We start from the raw sequence: 23,066 nt of genomic DNA, 5'->3' as shown, positions 1-23,066 counted from the left end.
AGAGGGAAATTCTGATACCAATTAATCTTTTATGGCCAGAAGCAATATTCTAGAAGCCTTACTATTAGCTTCTTGATGTTTGTCTTTTGCAGTATTTTATTAATTCAACAGAATCTTATTAAGCATTTGTTATGTTGCCAAGCATTTAACAATGATAAATTAACATATAGTATAACATATTTAAATTGGGTTCATATACCCTTATGCTCTTTTCTTTCCATTGACCTCAACTGGCATTTACTAAATGTGCTCTTTCTTCAAATTAAAGTGTTTATTTAGCTTAGGAAATGATTAGGTATTATATATATGTTGCTCTCAATTGGCATGGCATACCCTTATAGGACACAAATTCTCCTTAGATAAGAATTATTCTCTTTGCTTTAAATTCATTTCTTTGTTCTTCATCTTTTAATTTTGAAAAGGAAAAAGCATTCCCAAATGTGTTCTCTGCATCACTGATTAAATTTTAGATTGCTATTTCTGTCCTATACTCCTTCTCTTGAATTTTAGTTTCCTTAAATATTTCTTGATATAATGGAACTCTCTTTTTAACTCAATCTGCTGTTACATCATCTTCTATTTTATTGCTTTTTTCACAGAGCTAGTGATTTCTTTTTTTTTGCCTTTATGGAAATTATATATAAGATACTCTCTAAAGTTGTTTTGTGTTTTCTGTAGTATATGTTTTTTTTTTAATTGCTTTTCCTCCCTTACATCTTGGGTATAATCATATTCATCGTGTAAGTACAACAAAGACTCTACAAAATCTTTTCACATTTCTCTTATGGTTATTTCTTCATTCTTTATATTTATCCCTGAAGGAGAGGGTATATGAAAATTGAGGGATGGGTGGATATTCCTCCTGGCCTGCATCAATTCGCACCTAGGAGCAGGAAGAATCCTCACATCAGAATCTAAATGGCTGCCAGGTATGTTAGCTCATTTCAAAACTTAATATTTGATACATGTATTGTGTACTGTATAGGTATTGGATATATGTATTTTATAAGTATTATTTTAATAAGGTGGAGGAGTAAAAATCAAGTGCTGGAGGAAATATGGATTCTAATGTCTTAAAAATTTTAGAAGAGGGGCACCTGGGTGGCTCAGTCGGTTAAGCGGCCAACTTCGGCTCAGGTCATGATCTCGTGGTCCGTGAGTTCAAGCCCCGTGTCGGGCTCTGTGCTGACAGCTCAGAGCCCGGAGCCTGTTTCAGATTCTGTGTCTCCCTCTCTCTGACCCTCCCCCGGTCATGCTCTGTCTCTCTCTGTCTCAAAAATAAATAAACTTAAAAAAATTTTAGAAGAAAACATTGAACAGAAATCACTCACTCACTCATAAGTTCAGATACACCCTACAAGTCCCTGACATGCTGAGTAATGACCCAGAGTTTTCTAGTGACCTAGAAGTGACTCAGATTTTTCTAGTGACCTAGAGACTCATATAACCATTTCCTACTAAACATCTTTACCTCAGTCCCACAGCCATCTCAAACTCAGTGTTTCCAAACTAAAATTCACCCTTTGTCCTGTATATCCTACATTCAAAAATGACCACTCCATCGATGTAGTTGTATTAACCAACCCCTGATGTTCATTTTAAACAATTCAGTGTCCCTGGTCTGGTTTTCAAATTCTATATGCTATCTCTTCTTAAAATCTATCTTACTTGTCCACTCTTTTCTGTGTCCACTGTTCCTCATTTGTTCTCCTACCTGAGAATGTTAGAATAATGCTCTAACTATTCCTCTGCTTTCTGTCACATATGTCTTTCATTATCCCTCCCACTGCTAATGCTTTTTCTGAAATCTCAATCTGATTGTGTTACTACACCCCTTAAAACATTTTAATATCTTCCCTTTATCTAAAAGATAGTGTCCAGACTCACCATCATCAAGAGGCTCTAAAACATGAAAGTAGCTCTGAATCACCTGAGAATGTTGTTAAAACATAGATTATAATTTAGTAGATGTAGATGGGGCCAGAGATTCTGAATTTTTACCAAGTTCCCAGGTGATACCCATGCTGCTACCCCTTGGACGACTCTCCGTGTCATGTCTTTAAGATGTCTTCCTGTTCAGACTTCTCTTTAGACTCATTTTCATTTCTGCCTCTTCCACTGCAGCCCTATCTTTTTCTCTTACCTACCTACTTAAAGTGCCTTGCCAAGCATCTTCTATGATTAGTCAGACAGCTTTTCTGTTCAGAATACTCTTCTCTTCCATTTCCATCTGAAGAATTTCTATTCTTCTTTAAAACTTACCTCAAGTTGAATTTTATAAAAGAATCTTTTCTTTTTTAAGTTTATTTATTCTGAGAGAGAGAGAGAGAGAGAGAGAGAGGCAGAGAGAGGGAGAAAGAGAAACCCAAGTGGGCTCCATGCTGACAGCAGAGGCTTGATACCATGAACTGTGAGATTGTGATCTGAGCCAAAATCAAGAGTCAGATACTTAATCAACTGAGCCACCCAAAGACCCTAGAATCTTTCCTTGATTCCTCCATCCCATAATAAGGCTTATTTACTTACTTACTACTCTTTGTGCCTTCCTATACCAGTACAAGCAACTCCTAGGGGATAATGTGTTAAGAATGTGATTAATTCTTTTTTTTTAATTTTTAATGTTTATTCATTTTTGAGAGAGAGAGTGAACAGGAGAGGGTCACAGAACGAGAGAGGGAAACACAGAATCTGAAGTGGGCTCCAGGCTCTGAGCTATCAGCACAGAGCCCAATGTGGGGCTCGAACTCACGAACAGTGAGATCAGACCTAAGCCAAAGTCCGATGCCCAATCGACTGAGCCACCCAGGTGCCCCAAGAATGTGATTCATTCTTAACAGATTTTGTTTATATATACCTAATTTATTTACTAATTATAATACTTTGAGGGCAGAGACTGTGGCCTATCACTGGTATCTTGTACACTATGTGTCATATTTCAAGTTATTAATAAACATCTTTTTTAAATAAACAATTTTATAATATATATGTATGAATATGTATATATGAATGTATGAATATAAAATGAAATAGAATAATAAATTGAACATTAAATTTTATGTATAGTTGTATTAATTTTCTATTGCTGCACTAGAAATTATCAAAGACTTAGCAGTTTAAAACCAAAAAAAAAGGATTATTTCACAATTTTCATGGGTCAAACATTCATGAATCTTCTGGTCAGAATCTGTCTAGGCTTAAATCATGGTGTCAGCAAGGGCTGTGATCTCACCTGAGGCTCTGAGTTCTCTTCTGAGCTCATTGGCTATGGAGGAATATATTTCTTGTACTGTAGGATGGAGGCATCCATGTTTTTGCTAGTTATAAGCTCCTAGAGACTGACTGGATCTTTGGCACATAGCCCTCATGCGCAGTTCACAACAGTGCTGTGTGCTTTCTTCCAGGCTAAAAGGAAGGCAGCTGGCTGACTTCCTATCCCTTTCAAGTCTTCTATGATAGAAACTTATGTAATGCAATGTAATCAAATTTGCCACCCAACACACCTAACCAAGGGAGCGATAATAGGCTATCTATCTCATCACATTCATACATCTAGTCCTCACTCAAACATGGAGGATTACACAGGCAGGTACACCAGAGGGTGAGAATCAGGAGGATCATTTTGAATTCTCTCTACCACATTAGTTAGCTGCCAAACTTGAGGTATTCATGATAAGTCTGGGAAAATGAGAAAGGAAGTTAATGTTGAACATGAGGATAAAATGAGACAGATATTATATATATATATATATATATACACACACACACACATATATATATTACTATAATATAATATATATTATATCATGTATATATGAGATATAATATATATTATATGTATTACTACCATATATATGTGTATATATGTGTGTGTGTATACATATTACTATCATGATATGCTAGTGCTGGATTTAAAAACAAATGTGTCAGATTTTATAAATGAGTGTAAAATTTGAGGACCTTGTAATTTGTCGTAACAGTAGTATTCCTGATTACTGCTAACATGATCTTTCTTCTACCTTAGAATCACCTTTTATCCAAGTCATTGCAAACAAATAACACCCCTCAGCCTTGGAACAGTTAAGTGTGTGAAAAGGGACGTCTCTGAGGAAGTAAGTCTGATCAATCACTCTTAAATTTCTTGCTCAACTTTATCAACTCTAAATAGAATCTTAAACTTCAAGTTTAAAAGAATATAGCCAATGGCTTTTGAAGTAAGACTGGCGTCTTATCTTTTTGTGAAGCATAAGTATGTATGGAGCCAGTTGTACTAGCTTCAGTTTGACCTTCTGGAAAGCCAGTCACCAGCTAGCATTGCAGGTTTTAGCTCCTTGTAGAGGGTGTCTGTTGCTTTTCTACAAATTCATGTGGATCCTGGGATTTGACTGACAGGTGCTTAATGTTACTGAACATACCAGGTTTACCTTCTCATCTCTTTCATTGAATGGGATTAACTTCTGAGCTGTGACAGGTGATGTAATGACAGTATTATCAGTTTTTAAATTTTTTAGCACTTGCTCACTCATGGCTTATTCCCCTGGGATACTTCTTCTCTTCCCCTGAAATCCACCAATGATCTGTTTATCATAATTCAATATATTCATCCATCACCATGCAAACATAATTGGGTCAAACAGTTTTGCTCATAGGTAAAAACTCCCATAGGCAATTATCAATTCCCTTTATGATTAATGTAAAAATGATGGTGTTTTCTATTAATGGAAGTGCATGTTGGAGCATTCACAGTCATATACTGTAGATAAACTTTGTCACTACGCCAATATAAAGTAGAAATTCCTGAAGTAACCAGGAACTTGGTAGTACTTGTAATATCTGATGATAGCAATTTACCAGGAAATTAGAGTGAACTCACAGCATTACTAACAATACTTTTGGGAAGCATTTTTGCTAAAATAAGAATAATTTTTTGGGTTTTTTTAATACCATAATTTGAAGCTAGAATACAGAAAAGGAGAGCACATTGTGCAGAACAGGTATCTACTTCAAACTCCTCCTAAGAATGGTAGGCATGAGAGAAGAATCTCATACTAAATGCTTCAGTGAAGATGAACATCAGAATTGCATTTGGGAAAGGATTTGTTCATAAAAAAATGAGTATGGGAATTCATGATTTCTGTATTTCAAAACTTAAAAAAAGAACCCCTGTATCATGAGGATGAATTAGGATCATACTGTCCATGAAAAGATCTTCACTTACAGTGTGTGTGTGTGTGTGTGTGTGTGTGTGTGTATTTTCTTCATGGAATCAAGTTTCTCCTTGACGTTAACTCTTCTCAAATCAAGTTGTCTAACCCTACCACTAGAGGGTATTGTTGAAAATGTTATATTTGATATATATACTATAGTATATAATATAAATATTATATTTATATACACAAGTATACAAATGCATACACTTACATCTACACCAGTACATAATACATACATAAGTATTGATGAATATTCATTTTCCCTTTAAACACATAATTTCTACCAAAACCTTTCTTCATGTACAGCAGAAGCAGCTTCTGCCACCAAAAGTTTGTGACTTGAACTTTCTTCCTGTACTGTTGTCACTGGGACATAGCTGACCTGACAGAGACCACGATTCCAGTCTCTTCACACTTCAGTGCAGCCATTTGCTGAGTTATAGCAAAATGGAACTTGAGCATAAGTAATATGCATTCTTCTAAGGCTGGGCCACAAACACATCCCACTGTTACTTCCTCAGCTGGCTGGATGCTGAAGACTGGGAAGCCCTAAGACATAGTGGAGTCACAGGACAGAATGCACCTGGATCATTATGTGGCAGAAAGTCACTCTTTCATGATCCAGGAACACCTGCATTGGAATTTAAATGAAGGAAAAATAACTTTCATTCTGTTTTGCCATTAAAATGTGGGTATTTGTTTGTTTTAACAGCTAGTGTTACCTGAACCAAGACAAAAATCAAGGCTTTGATGTAGATGCTGCTGGAAAAAAAACAATAAAAAAAAGTAAAGTATCTGACAGGAGCTTAGCAGTTTTGTGGTAGGCAGTGAGGAGACAGATCTAGCAAGCTGGAAGTCCCTGCTTGCTGTAGTGAAACATTTGGTAAAACTGTCACCCTTGTTAGCGTGGAAGGCAGACCAAGTGTCTGCTGAGCCTGTGCATCTCGGGAAGGTGGTTGGAATGAGCCAGAATGCTAGCATATGTTGATCTTCCCTTGCTGTGTTTGGCAAGGTATTTCAAGAAAGAGTGAGCTAGTTTGCAGACAGAAGGAAACAGAATAAAAGTATCAGAAATTTGGAGTTGCACAAGCTAGAAACTGCTTCTAGAAGACAAATAATGTAAAATAAGACTTTAAAAGCCTTTGGGCCAAAAAGGCCCATTAATACTTCTCAATTAAATAAAGTCACAGGGCCCTGGAACTGGGACCAGATAGAGAGTGGGGCTTCCACTCAAGCTTGTTGTTCCAGACAACCTCAAGTTACCTACCATTACCTCGATAGAGAGAAGCACAAGTGGAGAAATAAAGAAGGCACCACTATTGTTCTAGAAAGAATTTTTAAGTGTGATTTATGGCCCATGGAACTGGCTGGAAATACGTCAAGCAGTGTGGGTAATCCTTGTGTCAAGCACTGATTCTAACCTAACTAACACACAGTCCCAAAACGTCATTTATTATGTATAACTCCTATCAAAACTTGTACTGGCTCAGCATCAAGTTCACATCACTTTTGCTTCTGTGGCACAGAAGCCTTCATCTTGCCATAGGCATTATGTTCACTGAAATTCTTTTTTTTTTAAATTTTTTTAACGTTTATTTATTTTTGAGACAGAGAGAGACAGAGCATGAACGGGGTAGGGTCAGAGAGAGGGAGACACAGAATCTGAAAGAGGCTCCGGGCTCTGAGCTGTCAGCACAGAGCCCGACGCGGGGCTCGAACTCACGGACCGCAAGATCATGACCTGAGCCGAGGTCGGCCGCCTAACCGACTGAGCCACCCCGGCGCCCCGACACTGAAATTCTTAAATTCATGTATATCTTAAGTTAAAAGCTCCTAGAGGAAAAAGGCTGAGTATATGCTTTCAAGGTGTGTCTAAGTTAGACAGAGGTACAGTATGTACCGTGCACCAAGCATTGCTTGATGACTATTCTTTTGGGAGGGAAGATATGATCAAAATAGGTATCTGGAAGAGATAGTCCCTAAATACACACTTTCAGGTGACATCAGTGGAGGAAAGAGGGAAATCATGGGAGTAAATGTTTTCTTTCGGGAATTTATCAAGTAAGGAAAGTGAAAATGAAAATCTTTTTAGTTTTGTTGAGTCTTGCTGTCTAAAAGTGGCCAAAATTTCACTTCAACTTTGCCTGGTGGAGAAGCTCACCTCCAGGGAAGAAACACATGATCTTCCTCCTTGTTGAGCAAGTGCTGAACACAGCAAAAAGCACCTTGATATTAAACCATAAACCAAGTGAACTAATAAATAAAGCTGCCAACCACAGTTGAGCAGTGATGATCCATATTTGATATTTTCAGGGGACAGCCCCCTGAAAAGTATTTCCACATGCTCTTTTTCTAAGATACATCTCACTGTGTTTTTTAAAGCATAGATTAACTTCATGGACAGCCTTCCCCTGGAGGAGGCTTGTGCTGAGTTACAATCCAGGGACACTGAAATAGAAGCCACAGTGAGGCTTACAGCAGAGAAAGCCTTCTTTACCTCTGGAGTTACTATTTCTAACGTCCATAAAAAACAAAACTCCAAGAGAGATGTGCATTGCTAAGCCTCGTGAATAGACAGGGAAGTGAGAGGAATAGAAAGAGAAAGGGAACACACATACTCATTTTCTCCTGAGTCACCACAGGGTCTGTCCAGGGGACTGAGTTCCTCTCAGCAGTTTTGAAATCAGTCTGCTCTAAAAGCCACAGGCATCTTAGGAAGGAAGTAGCCCACAACAGCACTCAGATCATTAATGATACACTCATATTGAATGCTGAGGCAAAATTATCTTCACCTTAAGTTTAATGCATTCCTGGAAACCACAAGAACAGCTCTGAGGAATGTTCCTAATGGCAAGTGAAAGAAAAAACTTGCTTCAATTCTTGGTGACCACACAACCTAAAACAGAGATGGAAAATTATATTTGGAGCCAAAAATATGACCTCTTCATTTATCCTGCTTGCTATGAATTCATCTGTGGCAAGTAGATGCTCTGTTGGCCTAGCTGGAGTGATACAAAGTGGAGAAAACTATTCCAGAAAGCACACGGTGGGGAAATGTGTATTCGTGGACCAAAAAAAAAGAAAAAAGAAAAAAAAAGTTCAGTGACTTTTTGAAAATGAATTTTCCAGCTCCATAAGACAGTGTGTGTAATTGTGTGAAAAGTCAAGGGTTAGTGTGAGTGATAAGAATGGACATCCCCAAGGGGAGACAGAAATAAGGAGAAGGAAGAAATGAAGGAGCACATCACCATCCTTCCTGGGATGCTGCCATGGAAGAAGAAATTGAGGTTGTAAGGGGCAAAAATCAGAGCCTGAGGGGTAAGAAGCTTAATAAAAGCTATTGAGATAAAGGAAAGCTCTTGGAACAGATGGGTCTCCCACTGACACTTATGAAGAATTCACTGACGATTAAGTACTCCAAGCTTGGTGGAAGCCTTCAGAGCAATTTTGGAAAAACGGAAGAAGGCAAAGTCAGTGACTCCATGGCTATTGACTATTTTGTTTAAAAATGGCATGACAGGAGATGTCAGGAATTGGAGGTTCTTAGCACTATTGAACCCAGGCTTTAAAACACTAGTGGGAATTTTGCTATGAGTCCAGCAGCCATTACTGACAGAATGATACACGAGAACCTAAACCATGTAATAAAGGGGAGGAAGATCATGCACCGCTTAGTCACCTGAAATGAAGAAGGAGGACATCCTGAAGTTGGAACACAATCAAGTTACACCACTCTTGGATAAAGACATCGTGTTTGACAAGACAGTGTGTGACTTTGCATTGCTAAGGTTATGCATGTGACGTACCACATTAGCCACATGAGAATGGATAGTCAGAAAGAAGAGAAAAATGTCTGAAGAAAAGGTAAAGATACCCACTCAACTATTTGCTGCCTGCATTTACAACACGTTTCTGATTTTAAAAATGCATCAGTATAAGACTAATGCTAAGGAAAGGGATACAGGGAATGCTAGGCAACATCATATATGTGGCACACCAGTGATATGGGAAGCTAAGGTGAAGGTAAACTCCCATTTACCCATGGTAATGTCCAATCCATAAATATGATTTTGAAATGGCTGCATTAAGAAAGAACTAAAGTGAGCATAGCAGCCTACCCTTTAGATATTCCAGTGTACCTGCTGTTCTGCAAACATATCTTGGAAGGTATCACAACAATAAACATCTCTCCCCTTTTTCTGGCCAATCTTTATTCCTTCTTTATTCCTTTTAGTCTCATCACAACCATCATCTCCTCTCTATAACATACTCATCCTTTCTTAGGTAGGGACAACTGCTCCCTCCTCTCTGATCCTCCAGTGTTTGGTATAAATGCCATGTGTGAGTTTTCTATTGTTGCAGAACAAATTTCCACAAAATTGACACCTAAAACAGCACAAATTTACCATCTCATGGTTTCCATGGGTCAGGGGTCCTTCTGTTTTAGCTGGGTGGTCTGCTCAGTATCTCACAATGCTGAAGTTGGGTGTCGACAGTCTGTATTGGCATCTAGAAGCTCAGTTAGGGAATGGTCACTTTCAAGCTTTATCAGATCATTAGGAGAATTATTTCCTTGTGACCAATTGAAATGAGGCTGTCAGCTAGAGATCACATTCAGGTCCTAGAGTCTGTTTTCAGGTTCTAAGTCATGACCACAGACTCTGTGGTTCTTTCCATAGGCTGCTTTCTTCCAGGCCAGCGGGAGGATATCTCTCTGACACTGCACCTTGTCTTGACAGGACTGGCCTGACTAGGTCCATCTCATCCAGAATAATGTCCCTTTTGATTGATCGAAAGTCAACTGATCAATAGCCTAGTCATAAGGATAGTATCCCATCATATCCATTGACTCCACCCACACTAGAGGGGAGGAGAAAATACTGGGTGTATGTGCAGGTGGGAGGAGAAATGGGTGTCATTATGGAATCCTGCCTACTATGCACTATAACTGTTGAGATTTGGTATAATAGTCATATATTTTATGGCTAGGATATACATGATATTTTAATATATTATATATTCACAATTATATATTATACTATATATAGTTTTATATTACTATATATGCATATAATACGTATATTATTATATATGTGTTTTTATACACACACACACACACACACACACACACACACACACAGAGTCTCCCCTTGAGCAGAGACCATATGTTTTCAAATCACTATTACCAAGAACTAGAATGATACTAAACCTATAGGAGATATTAATAACTTCTTTTAAGTTAAATGCCAGTTTGAAAATAGCATATAAACGAACAACAACAACATTTAGGATTGGTTTGAGAGAGGATTATGAGAAATACATTTGGAAATGGCATAGGAAGGTAGAGAATGGAAAAAAGAAGAAAGTTTCCTGAACATGTGGAAGATAACGTGTGACAATGTGTCCACTTCAGCCCTCATGTTTCACTGTGGACTGCTCAATAAAGCATACACTATGTTACACCACTACCAACAGAATTCTCAAATTTTTTTTCTGACATTCTTAAAGTCAAAGAGAAACAACATGATTCTGTTAGAAGTGCAGGGTTCATATTCTCCCCCAGTCCAAGTTTTAAGGCACTTCCCCGGGGACAGAAGTGGGGCTAGAGAGAAGATGGCATTACCCAGGTTTAGAGCAAGGAAGAGCACCTCTGAGCCCAAGTAGTGTGCAGATGGTGCTGGAGATGGCTGCATCTGGGACAGTCACCTTCATAGAAAAGCTTCATTGAACACTTGAAGAGCCCAGGTTGCCCACTACATCAATCCAGCAGAACAAGGAGTCCCCCTTTCTTGAAAACACTGATATTTCATACTGAATTACAAGGAAATTATGGAAGAGCATGGACTTGGGACCAAAGGAGGCCTAAAAACTTCACTTTAAACTGCTACCAGGATTAAATGGGTGATGGTGATGATAAAGGCCCAGAACATGTCCCAGTCAGTGCTGACTCATATACCTGGGTAGATTGTAGTCTTAGCCTAGACAGATTATGGAGCAATAATGATGAAGCCTTGGCATCTTGGTGTCTGAATTTCTAACCTTGTCATCTATGTACTGGATGCTGCTCAAAGCTTGAACCCTGAGTCTTTCATGTGCTGCAGTATAGATACAGAATCACATAAGGGTCAGACTACATTTTCCTGTAATCATAAATAGGAGTAACATAGTTGATAAAAGCTTTAAGTGAGATAGATGCAGCATTTTGAAAATTTCTAAGATACCTTTTATCAAGAAATACATTTTTTATTACTGGTTCTGTTTTATAAGTTTTAGAGTTGGAATTGCTAGATTTTTCCAGTTCATCCAGACTGGTGGGCTCTCTTTTTTGCCTGGCATATTCTTTAGAAGACCTTTTCATGTGAGTCACCAGTGCTACAAAAAATGTGAAAGGAAGCATCATCCCAATCTGAGCATCCACAAAAATCAGAGTCCAGAACACAGAACAACAGCAGAAAGAACAACGACACCACCCACATAAACCTATGGACACAAATGGTGTCTCTTCAATGACAGTCCTTTCTGACTTAACCCTGGCTCAAGAAACATTGGCTGAGGAAAATGAGGCAGCAGGCAGTGATACTCATCATACTGACCGTGAGATTGCAGAGCAAAGTTGTGAAGGGCCAGTGTTCCCAATCGTCCCAGGGATCAATGGCAAAGCACTGGAAAAGAAACAATGAACAGGAGACTTCAGGAAGCTCCAATTCTGTTTCATGAAGCTCAGAAATTTGAGATTCCTGCATGTGGAAGCTATTATTTCCACCCACAGGCTATTGATTTAATTTAGCAGACGTTTCTTACTAGGAAAATCTCATGACTTACAGAGCCAGGGCTCAGAAATGGCCACAGCCCGGAACCTACAAAGTAAACACCTAATTCCAATCAGACTTGCCTAAGAACTCATGCAGAGAAAGTTACACTGACTGTCCTGGGAAGCCTTAGACCTAATGTTTTACCTTTTGTAACTTAGCACTTCTACTACCAATGGAAGATAATCCCTTCTGTGTTGACAAGTTCACATCTCTAAAAATGGGCTGGGTCTACAAGTACATCCCCTCATATTCCGAAAGGAGAACCTTTAAGGAGAACCTTAAAATCTAGGTTCTCCACCTTAAGTAGAAAAGGAGGAGGGAGGGGCTCCTGGATGGCTCAGTCAGTTAAGCATCAGACTTCACTAGGGTCATGATCTCATGGTTTGTGAGTTCAAGTCCCTCATCAAGCTCCATTCAGCTAGCTCAGAGCCTGGAGCCTGCTTAGGATTCTGTCTCTCCCTCTCTTTCTCTGCCCTCCCCTCCTCATGCTCTCTCTCTCTCTTAAAAATAAAAACAAACATTAAAAAAAGAAAAATGAAAAAAAAGAAAAGGAGGAGGGAAACAATAGTTTGAGCCTGCTCAGCACCAGCCATCAGGTCTCTGGTCTCCCCTGTTAGGGGGCGGGGCCTATCTGGTGACTGCTTAGCTGGGTAAATGATTTAATTAAAAACAAATGAACAGACAAAATAACAACATGGGCTATTCAAACCATGTCTCATCCTCTTATTTCTGTAACATGAAAAAACATGAGTGCAATCACACTTCTGCAACATCCTCCCTCCTCACTTCCCCTGAGAGGAGGAGAGATCTATCTGTCTAATCAGCCTGGGAAAATTTCTGAGCATGTGCACTCTGGCTGGACTAGTACCCTGGGATGTATCATCTGCCTTCACCATGCCATGAACAGCCCATTGATTAGTAAGAGATCTGAGGTTGGATTGCAAGTCTGCCTGGACTGGATGGACATCTGCCTTCTTACATTGTTTCTCAATTGGTTCAGAATATGCAAGGCAGAGATGTGATTGATGTTCCTATCCCCCAGCCTTCCCTCATGGTCAGGTAGAAAAAAACACAGCACTTGTAGCCCACAGCCTTGATTCTAGTCACTAGCTGTCACCTTGAAAATTTTCACTTCTCACCAATGGTCTGAATCTCTGTTGCTTTATTTGAAAAAAAAAAAAAAGTCAGTAAAATTTTCTCCACAGGCAGGGTTGTAGAGCCCCTATAGGACTCCATTATTCAAATATCTATAATTAATGAACTCAACATATTTTGATCCCATAGGGAAAAAAAAAACATAAATGCTTTAGAGAAACCAAAAGCTAGTTACTGGTGAACATTCTTTTTTCTTCTTTGTTCTTTAATTTGCTTCGCTTTCCTTCTTTCTTACCTCCTTTCTTGTCTTGTTTTCACATTGGAGTTTCTCTGCTAACATTTTCACAGAAGCATAAAGCTTGAAGAGGGTTTGAGTGCTTTTCTTCCTAATTGAAAGAATAGTTTCAGTAGAAAACTTTTTACTTTATAAAACTAAAAATATCAAATAAATGGAGAATAAAATATGAATTGATGGAATGGGGAAGAAGTACTGGGAATTCAGAAATAGGTGTGAAATGTTAAATATAGGAAAATTTAGGAGGGAGTTTCTGTGAGATAAGAAGATCATCAACAGAAAAGATGCCATTAAATGCTTAATTATATGTTGCTGTCATAGGGAACTGCTTGGAGAATGTGACATATGCCCGGTCTTTGTACTGGGCAACTTATACCAATGTTTAACAACCTTTTGAGATATCAAGACCTTATCAAAACCCTCCAAGTCCTCTGTGAAGATTTACATTGATTTGATTAAGTCAATAGCATTTAAATGAGCTATATTTTTAAATATAACAAAAACTTCACCCTTTCAAAAATAATACAAAAAATATCTAGGTCACATTATTTATTTAGTCTACACTGCCCTAGGGGGGCTCCCATAGATTGGGAATCATGATTTACTCTCTCCTGGTGCTTTTAGAACCATAAACTATTTCATTACAAGCATATAATAAATAATAATAATAATAATTATTATTATTATTATTATTATTATTCAGGTATTAAGGTACTAAGCACTTTATTTGGATTACCTTGTTTAATTCTTACAACAAGCTCATGAGGTCAGATTGTTGAACACTTTTTGGAGATGATGGAACCAAGGCCCCTAAAAAGTTAAGCAATTTGCCTTTGAACTGAGATTAGGAGCCCAGGCCAATTGATTCTGGACGTTGAATTGTTAACCCTTACATGATATTTATTGCCTTGCTTATAGTTCTCAGCACAAAATAAAATACATATAGAGTGATGACACACAATAAAGTAATTCCAACTTAATCACATTAGTTAGTAATTTAAAAATAAAATAAATATGGGTGATGACTATTGAGGAAGACAGTGTAATGGTAACAAAGCCACTGGAAAAAGGGAGAGGAATATCCCTTGGGGAATTGGGGAATTGGACAGAGAAATGGGAATTATAAAGATGATAAAAAGGGCTGTATCTGAATATTTATGCTCCATGTTTCATGTGGCAGTGACTGAAATGTGATGTATAGGAATGAAAAGCATGTGATTGAAAAGGAAAATAGTCGATGGAAAGGAGAAAGACCACATTGCTTTAAACAACATAACATATTTTTAAGATCACACATGTATATAAGCCAAGGAAGGAAGATGCTTCAATAAAATAATAATAATTAGAAGACAGGTGGAATAATGTAGGTTCTTTGGTGGTAACTGTAGAAACAAGAGATACTCTTGGCAGAATGGAGGACTGCCATGTGCCCTCTGGAAGGGTAGTTGCTCTGAGTACCAGAGTTCTGAGTCAGATGTCAATTTGGAACAACAACCCTGAATTTCCTCACATTTATGGAACAAGACAGGACTCTCCCCCTCTACTTGTCACATGTGTCTGATTCAGCTGCCTTTCTCTGATGCACTCTTCCCCAGCTGAACACATTATTGCCTTACTATACTCCCAGTTCCAGAGCCATAAACATACTCTCACCCATGTCTAAACTTCTGAATATGGGTGCTATATCACATCTTGGATGTTCACTAATATTCCTCATGAGAAAACTCAATATCCTTTTCTTCCCATTGTATATGAACTATTTGAACCCCCAAAGGCATATATGGCCACACAAAGACAGACAGTCATTCTTTCCCATAAGCAAATGTTTACTGATTTCAAGGTCCTGAGCTATGTCTAGAGGTAGGATTGTGAACAAGTAAGACACAGGGCCTGGATTCATAAAGTTTACACCTTAGTGGAGGACACACTGCAAAAAATGAATGATCAGAAAATTTAAAGAAGTGCAGGATAGTACCTGTTATACATGAAACATATAAGATGTTTATTAATGAATATCAGGACATGGGGCCAAGGTTAATTTAGGTAAAGCTTTGGGTGAAAATTATGTAAGTGGAGATGTATAGGATGAGAAGATAGAAAGCATTACAGGCATAGGAAACTGAATGCAATTGCCTGAGAGAAATGGAGGTGGAGCATGGCAGAGTCAGAGAAGGCCAGGGGTCTGGCGAATAGGAAGAGATGAGGTCAAATCATACAGATATTTGTATTTAGGCCCTGGGAAGAGGTTGAGAGTAACAAAGTCTTTGGAGGGTCTAAAAGTAGCGATAATGGCACTGATTTGCATTCTCAGATTATTAGATAAACTGCTTTGCAGAGAATGGACTGGGGTGGTGGAAAGGGGGAAGGAGAAAGTTGGTTCCCTAGAGGGAGGAGGTGCTCATATGGTTTCTTCTTTATGCAGCTGCTGGGTTATGCACCTGGAAGGAATACAGAGTGTAGCTTAAGAACACCTGCTGTGGAGATACACTGGCTGGGCTCACTACCAATGAACTGGGGAGACTTGGACACATTTCTTAACCTGTCTGTGTCTTGATTTCCTCAACTCAGAGATAATAATTGCCCTTATGTTTTAGGGTGGCTATGATGATTAATCAGATAATGAATGAAAAGGAAGTGGTGTGCAGTGATCGCTGGCTACATGTTACCTCTTTAACTGTTTTGGTGACTTTTGGGGATCAGGAAGGGAGGGAACTCCTGGTCATGAGGGGAGAAGGCAAAAACAAGGTGAGTCATAGAAAGAAGCAGCTTCAAGGTGTGTTCTCCCTCTTCATCTCAATGACTAATTGCTCCAAAACAATAGCTATCAACAGTCATCAACCACAGGCCTAGTCATAGGCACCCATTGTTTTATTTCATTCACATGCAGTCTTCCTGTGTAGATATTATTATCTTCATCTTATATATGAGGAAATTGTGGTCCAAAGGAACTAGCTAACTTGCTCAAGGTCACCTAGTTAGTGGCAGAGCCAGAATTCAATCCAGATCTGTCTCTTTCCAAACCCCATGATCTTTCCACCAAAACGGTGCATCTACAGCACACACCTGCATTCCAAACATATCTCAGGTTCTTAGGATTCTGTAGCATCTGTGTCTCTCAGCACAGGGTATCCTATCTATGGATGGTCCCCAGGTAACACAGGGAAGAAAGAAATCTGCCCACTCCAAGGCTTATAAAAAAGGACAGAACAGACCCGTTCCATCTGGTATTCTATAAAGCACAGCCTTGCCAGGTAAAGTCTGGAAATGAGGTTGTACCCACTGCTGAGTACCAAATGTTATATAGCTAATTAACCACAGAGATTTGGGAAGGAACCCATTAAAGAGACCAAATACAGCATGAAGGAAAAGCAAATGGTAATGTTGCTGCTTATTACATTATTGCCATTAATATTAATATTAATACTATTATTTAGTTTTATTATTACTCTGATATATCATTATTATTGCTGTCTCCTAGCATCTTCTGCATAAATCTATCACCAAATGTTTTAGAGGTTTAATATCGTTATAGTTATGTAATTAAACAAATAGAAATAATAGTTGTGGAATTGCAGAGTTACATAATTATTGCTGTACAATGGAAACAATAAATAAAACTTACGTGCCTCCATAGCAGTCACATTAACAACAATAGAAACACTGAAGGATGAAGATTAAAAATTATGTAATGGTTACATAATTAAATAATAAATTATCCTAGAACTACAGGGACATGGACTATATAAAGCAGCCTACAGAATGGAAGAGAAACAAAGCAACATGGGCCCAGCATGGGGACCTCTGGGGTTTGTCTTGTGAAGACTCTTCAGCTTCCCATTCTAGATTCAGACATGTGGGTGGATTTTATCAACCCCAGTGCACAAAGTATTTTGTCTAAAGCTATAAATCACATGGATAGTATAATACCCTTAGCTGCACAGTCTAACACATATGACACACATTTAATCTCTAGGTTTTAAATTATCTAAAAATTTAGCTTTAGTCCTGGCTAAATATTACATAACTACTCTTCAGCTACCTGCGTTGACTCAATGACTAGTGCGTGCACATGGGATGGGAAGCTTGCCAGAGGCCGAGGATGATACTCTTTTGAAAATTATTTGAGATTGTTGAAGCACATAATCCCCATATCATGATGTTGCTTTGGTTGTGTTATCACAATGTTACCAGACTCAAATATTTGAGAAGACTAAGATGTTAAATCAAATACCAGATGCTGACTGACTTGCTAATCTTTTTATCCCAAAGTTTTGCAGTCAGGCTGCCTCAGTTTTCTAAAAGCGGTGTATTTATCAAGGTCCAGAGTGAAGAACAATATCACATAGCTGAGGATATAAAAGCTGGGCACCTGCTCTAAAGACTGAGTTCAGATCGGGATGCCAGTGTATAGCAACACATTTTTTGCTCTGAATCCACCTGTCTCCCTGGGTGTCAGCAGATCGAGCCCATTGTTGGAATGAATGGCACGATGGGATGTTCCTGGAATGCCAGCAGCATGTGGTATGAATAAGCACATGGCATTGCTCAGCAGTGACAATGGGGAGGCAGAAGGCTCCTGTCCAGAGCCAGCAGGGAACAGAGCTGTAGTCTGCCAGCCTCTCTGTAATTCGCATTTCAAGGAGGCTCTCACTTCTCCTGTTCTGAGAGCAGGCCTGTTCTGAGAGCAGCCAGGTTGGGCCATTATCATAATGGGGTCACCTGGGAGTCTGGGAATAGACATGGGAGCAGTCTATTGGGGAGAACTAATTGACTCCTGTCTCATTACTTGGCTCAGCTTGACAGGCAAACTCAGTGATGGGAAAAGGACAGCCTCAGAAGAGGACCATGCCAAGGAAGGGGCAAGAGGCCACCGCACCTGCTGGGCCTGGGGGAGTGTAAGTGGACTGCCCAATGTCAGCCCCACAAATTCAGGTTGTAATTTTCCAACATGCAGCCCTGACTTGCCCCTGGCCTACAGGGAGACTATGCCGCCCATCTGTCTGTGTTTGTGAGCTGCAGTGATGAAGGACACTCACAATTCAGACCCTTTGGTATCACTTTGTTCCTTTCCCCCAAAATCTCACCTTGAAATCCTGTGATTAAGATCCTCTGTACCCTTCCCCAGAGGAAGGTGAAAGTAGGGACTTCTCTAGGCAAGCAGGGTAAGTTTTCATTATCCTGGGACTATAGGAACTTATACAAGGGCTTAAGGAGCTACTGTTGTTATCCTGAGCCACATGGGAACCTATGTAAAGCATGTTTGGTTTTCTCAGCGACTACCAAGGGGCTCTTGGAAGCACTGTGGGGCTGCTGAAAGTCTTGGGACTTCAAAAGTAAACAAACCTGTTATATTAGTTAGCTCAAACTGTCATGATGAACACCATACCTTGGGCAACTTAAACAATGGGCATTCATTCATTCAAGTTCTGGAAGCCAGAGTCCTCGATAAGGATGCCACCATGGTCGGGTTCTGGGGAGAGCTCCCTTTCTGACTTGCAGAAGGCTGTCTTCTCACTGTGTCCTTGCCTGTCCTGTCCTCCCTGACGTGGAGAGAGAGAAATTTCTTCTCTCCCTCTCTATCTCTTCCCAAAAAGCTATGAATCCCATCATGAAGGCCCCACCCTCATTGCCTCATCTAACTCTAATTGCATGTCAAAGGTCCCATCTCCAAAACCATTACAGTGGAGATGAGGGCTTTACCACATAAATTTGGGTGGACATAAACATTCAGTCCATATAAGACCTGAGTTTGAATTTCAGCTTCCTTTTTTTATTAGGTGTGGATCCTACCTGATTTCAATGCCTGGATCTCAGTTGCCTTACCTGTATAATGTGACTAGCAATACTTACTAAGTTGCACCACTGTGAGGAGCAGGGGGGTAAATGCAGACAATGCCTCTGACGCATATGAAATATGCGTTCTGTTCTGTTCCCTCCATCGTGTCTATTTTAAGGAATTTCTGATCTATGGTAACATCTGTTTCATCAAGACTTCTGTCCTACCCCCCATTCCATGTGGAGAATGTCTCCTCTTTGAGATTCCCTCCATCCTGATGAGTTGGGATGGGTTGAACCTTGCTCCCTCAGGAAACAACAACAGAAGTGAGAATTTTCCCTAGGAGCTAGGATGGTGCCTCCTCTCCTGGGAGGGTCCCATTGAGGAGGAGGGTACTGTAATAAGGCATTAGAAGACACATGGAAGTTATTTTCCATCATCACAATGACCTGGAAGCAGGTTTTCTCAGCCTACACAACATCCCATGTGCCCTATTCCTGGGGTTCCTCTTGCCTCACTTCAAAGTCTCAGTGTCTATGGCACCAAGTCCCATTTCGTGGCCCAGTTTCCATAAACTTTTTCCTGTATATGGCATCCCCTGGCCCTTGCTTCCCAGCCCCCAGACACCACTGATTCTTTCATCAGGGTTATCTCTATTAGCTGTTGCCAACGTCAGTGCATTGAAACAGTGCAATGTTAGACACTTCCCCTGACTAACGTCTTTGTACTGAGCGAGGGAATCAGAACGGAACAGATGTTTTAAGGACTCCATAAATCCGTGAAGATAAAAAAACACCCACCCAGCACTTTTTAACAATGCGCCATGCTGATGAACCAGCATATCGGAAATACCAAAATAAATATAAAATCCCCCTGAAGCCTCAGAATAAATCTTAGGGTTTTTTTCTCTTTTTTCCCCCTTATAACATACACAAGACATCATTTTTAATACTCAGTGAAGACCCACAACTGGGAACAGAAGTCTATAAAAACGCTGCTGCTTCCTTCTGAAGTGACCCAATGATCAACCGCGATGTGCGTGAATCACCCTCCAATTGCTTCCTGAAAAACTCATTTCACTCTCCCCCAGAACCTTCTCCCTCAACTACCACATCCAGGGTTGTCATTTTCCTCTCATAACTCCTTGCTGAATTCCAATGAGGTTTTCTAATTAGCCTAATTAATTTTCTGCCCAACTTAATAAGACTGTCTCTGGTTCAGAAATAATTGGACTTCCCAAACAGCGTTTTCCCTCCCTCTGTTTCTCAGTGGTGAGTTGTGATCCAGCCTCCTTTAATAATTCAAAATTAGCTTCTGTTGTTCAGATGATGGGTTCATGTTCAGAGAGTTATTTAGTTTTTTCATTAACACTCCGACATCACCCTCTCCCTCCTATAAAGAATACCTAAAAAAAAAAAAAAAAAAAAAGCCCACTAAAACTCAAAATGAAACCTGGACACTTTCATGGAGAGAGAAATCCATTTGGGATCAAGGTTGCAGTGGATTTTTGCTCCCTCTCTAATCAATTTCAGGAAGGTAATTTAGTGATCTGGATGAAGTATATTCTTTTCTGTAAAGTTTGGTAACATCTATGAAAATAAGCTCTAACAAGGCCAAGGATTAACATCATGAGAAAGATTTTAAATATGTTTAGGCAACTGGCCTATAATGGAAGAACAATCTTTCTCTTTAATCTCTTACCATTTTTATATGGTTGTGAATTTGTTCCTATAGGCAAATAGAATTGTTGTTAAATATATCAGTATGTGTTCTTCAAACAAATAAGTTAGAGATAAAAGGAGGAAGGGATAAGAGCCAGGGAAAGGGGGTAAAGAAAGAAAAGTTGGTAAACCAGTGAAAATGTCCATGTTCCAATGCATATTTGAATGAAATCTGCAAAGTTGTGTCTATTGAATACTGTCTTCTGTTTGCTCTCAGGTTCCAGAATGCCAGGCAATCTTAGCCTATACAGTATTGGTTTTGCAGCCCCAGGAATACTTTATTTGGAACCATGAAGATGGAATTATTTTCTCATTCCCTAAAAAGCCTGAAGCATTTTTTAGAGAACTTATAAATATGCCGATGAACAGTACCAGGGAATAAAGAGCAGAGAAAAATTGTTGCTTCCAATCCTCTTCTTTGTACCCGAATAGTGCAGCTGTGAACTTTCTTGCTATGGCTGCTGTGTTCCAAGTAGAATCATAAAGGTGTGAAGGTTTTCAAAAAATGCATTCCAAACAATAGGATATGGGTACAGCCTTGCTCTTCTCATTGTATTATCTTCAACTAAACTTTTCAAAAATGCAATGTCTGAACTTATGAAGTTTGCTCCTTATGTCAATGAAGATGGGTGATCCACTTATCTTCCAATGGTCACTGCCTCGATTAGGACTTATCTAGGCAAATAGATGTTTTAAGACAATATGATTCAGAAAATTCCAAGGTACTAAAATGGTAAAGACTCTCAATCTCTGTCTCTCTGTCTCTCTCTTTAAAAGAGCTCTGTGGTGGGGGGCAGGGAGGGGGAGGGTGGGGGTGGGGTGCCTGGGTGGCTCAGTCAGTTGAGTGTCCAACTTTGGCTCTGGTCATGATCTCGTATTTCGTGAGTTTGAACCCCACGCTGGGCTCTGTGCTGCCATCTCAGAGCCTAGAACCTGCTTCAGATTCTCGGTCTCCCTTGCTCTCTGCCCCTCCCCCGCTCATGCTCTGTCTCTGTCTCTCAAAAATGAATAAATGTTTAAAAAATGTTAAAAGAACTCTGGGGATGTTGCTTCAAAGACAGTATTTTGTAGTGAATGTGAAGTGCGACTCAATTTTTTCAAATGTAAATAAAATTCAATTTCCTGCAAATGGCCAGAAATGAAGCATGCCTATGTTACAAGCCCACATCATCAGAGTTTACTACAACTAGCTAGTGGGAAAAAAAGACTGAGTTGGATTAAGAAGTTGCTTTCAAAGATGAACTTGTAAAGAATGGCACTATTTGTAACTCTGTATTTAGATGGAGCTTATTCTTGTCCATTCAGATAGAACAATGTAAAACTGTATAAAATAGTCTACATAGGATTTAAAATCTTGGGCTTTCCTGCTATTGCTTAAGTAAGGCAACTTGCTCTCAGCAGACTCCTGCAACGTCCAGTGACCAGCTGGGGGTTCTTGAAAATATGAATCATTTAGACCCCAAAACTATTCAGGGAAGTTCTGTTTAAAATTTGAAGCTAGTAGAGTAGTAACAAACATTAAATCCTTTACCTACATTTCACTCCTAGAATATACTTTTAGTGACAGTGTTTTAAAAAATATTCTCTCCATTCTAATGTTAGTGTGGGTTTCTTTTCTCAACTTGGGCACATTTTCACTAATTTTTGTCCAACTGCCCTTGCTCTGATTAAGTTCCTCTGTAACATAATTAAATGACTTTGAATCCCTGTTGTACTTGAATACCTTAGGGACAACTTCCTCCTAAGCAAGCACATCAAGCATAATAACAATAACTGCATAGTGATTTCACTTGAAGCCACACAAGTGGAAGTATAGAACATCAGGTCCTGGCCTTGCTTCCATCTCCCCTGAGTGAAAGGGACTATCTCCTGTCACGCAGCATTGACTATGGAGCTAGAACATCCCTCAAAATGAGTACTAGAAGAGCAGGAAGAGAGTTAGTACCCAAGTCTCCTTCAGTTCAGGTTTCCCTTTGACTGTGAAGCTACACTGATAACTGTTAATGTATCCATCCCATTAAGATGGTTTGTGACAGGGGTGCCTAGGTGGCTCACTCGGTTAAGCATCTGACTGTTGATTTCAGCTCAGGTCATGGTCTCATAGTTGAGGGATCATGCCCCGTATCAGGCTTTGCACTGAGTGTGGAGCCTACTTAAGAC

The sequence above is a fragment of the Panthera tigris genome, chromosome D1 (assembly GCF_018350195.1).
Source record: "Panthera tigris isolate Pti1 chromosome D1, P.tigris_Pti1_mat1.1, whole genome shotgun sequence".
Classification (NCBI taxonomy): domain Eukaryota; kingdom Metazoa; phylum Chordata; class Mammalia; order Carnivora; family Felidae; genus Panthera; species Panthera tigris.
Note: the sequence above shows the minus strand (reverse complement) of the source record.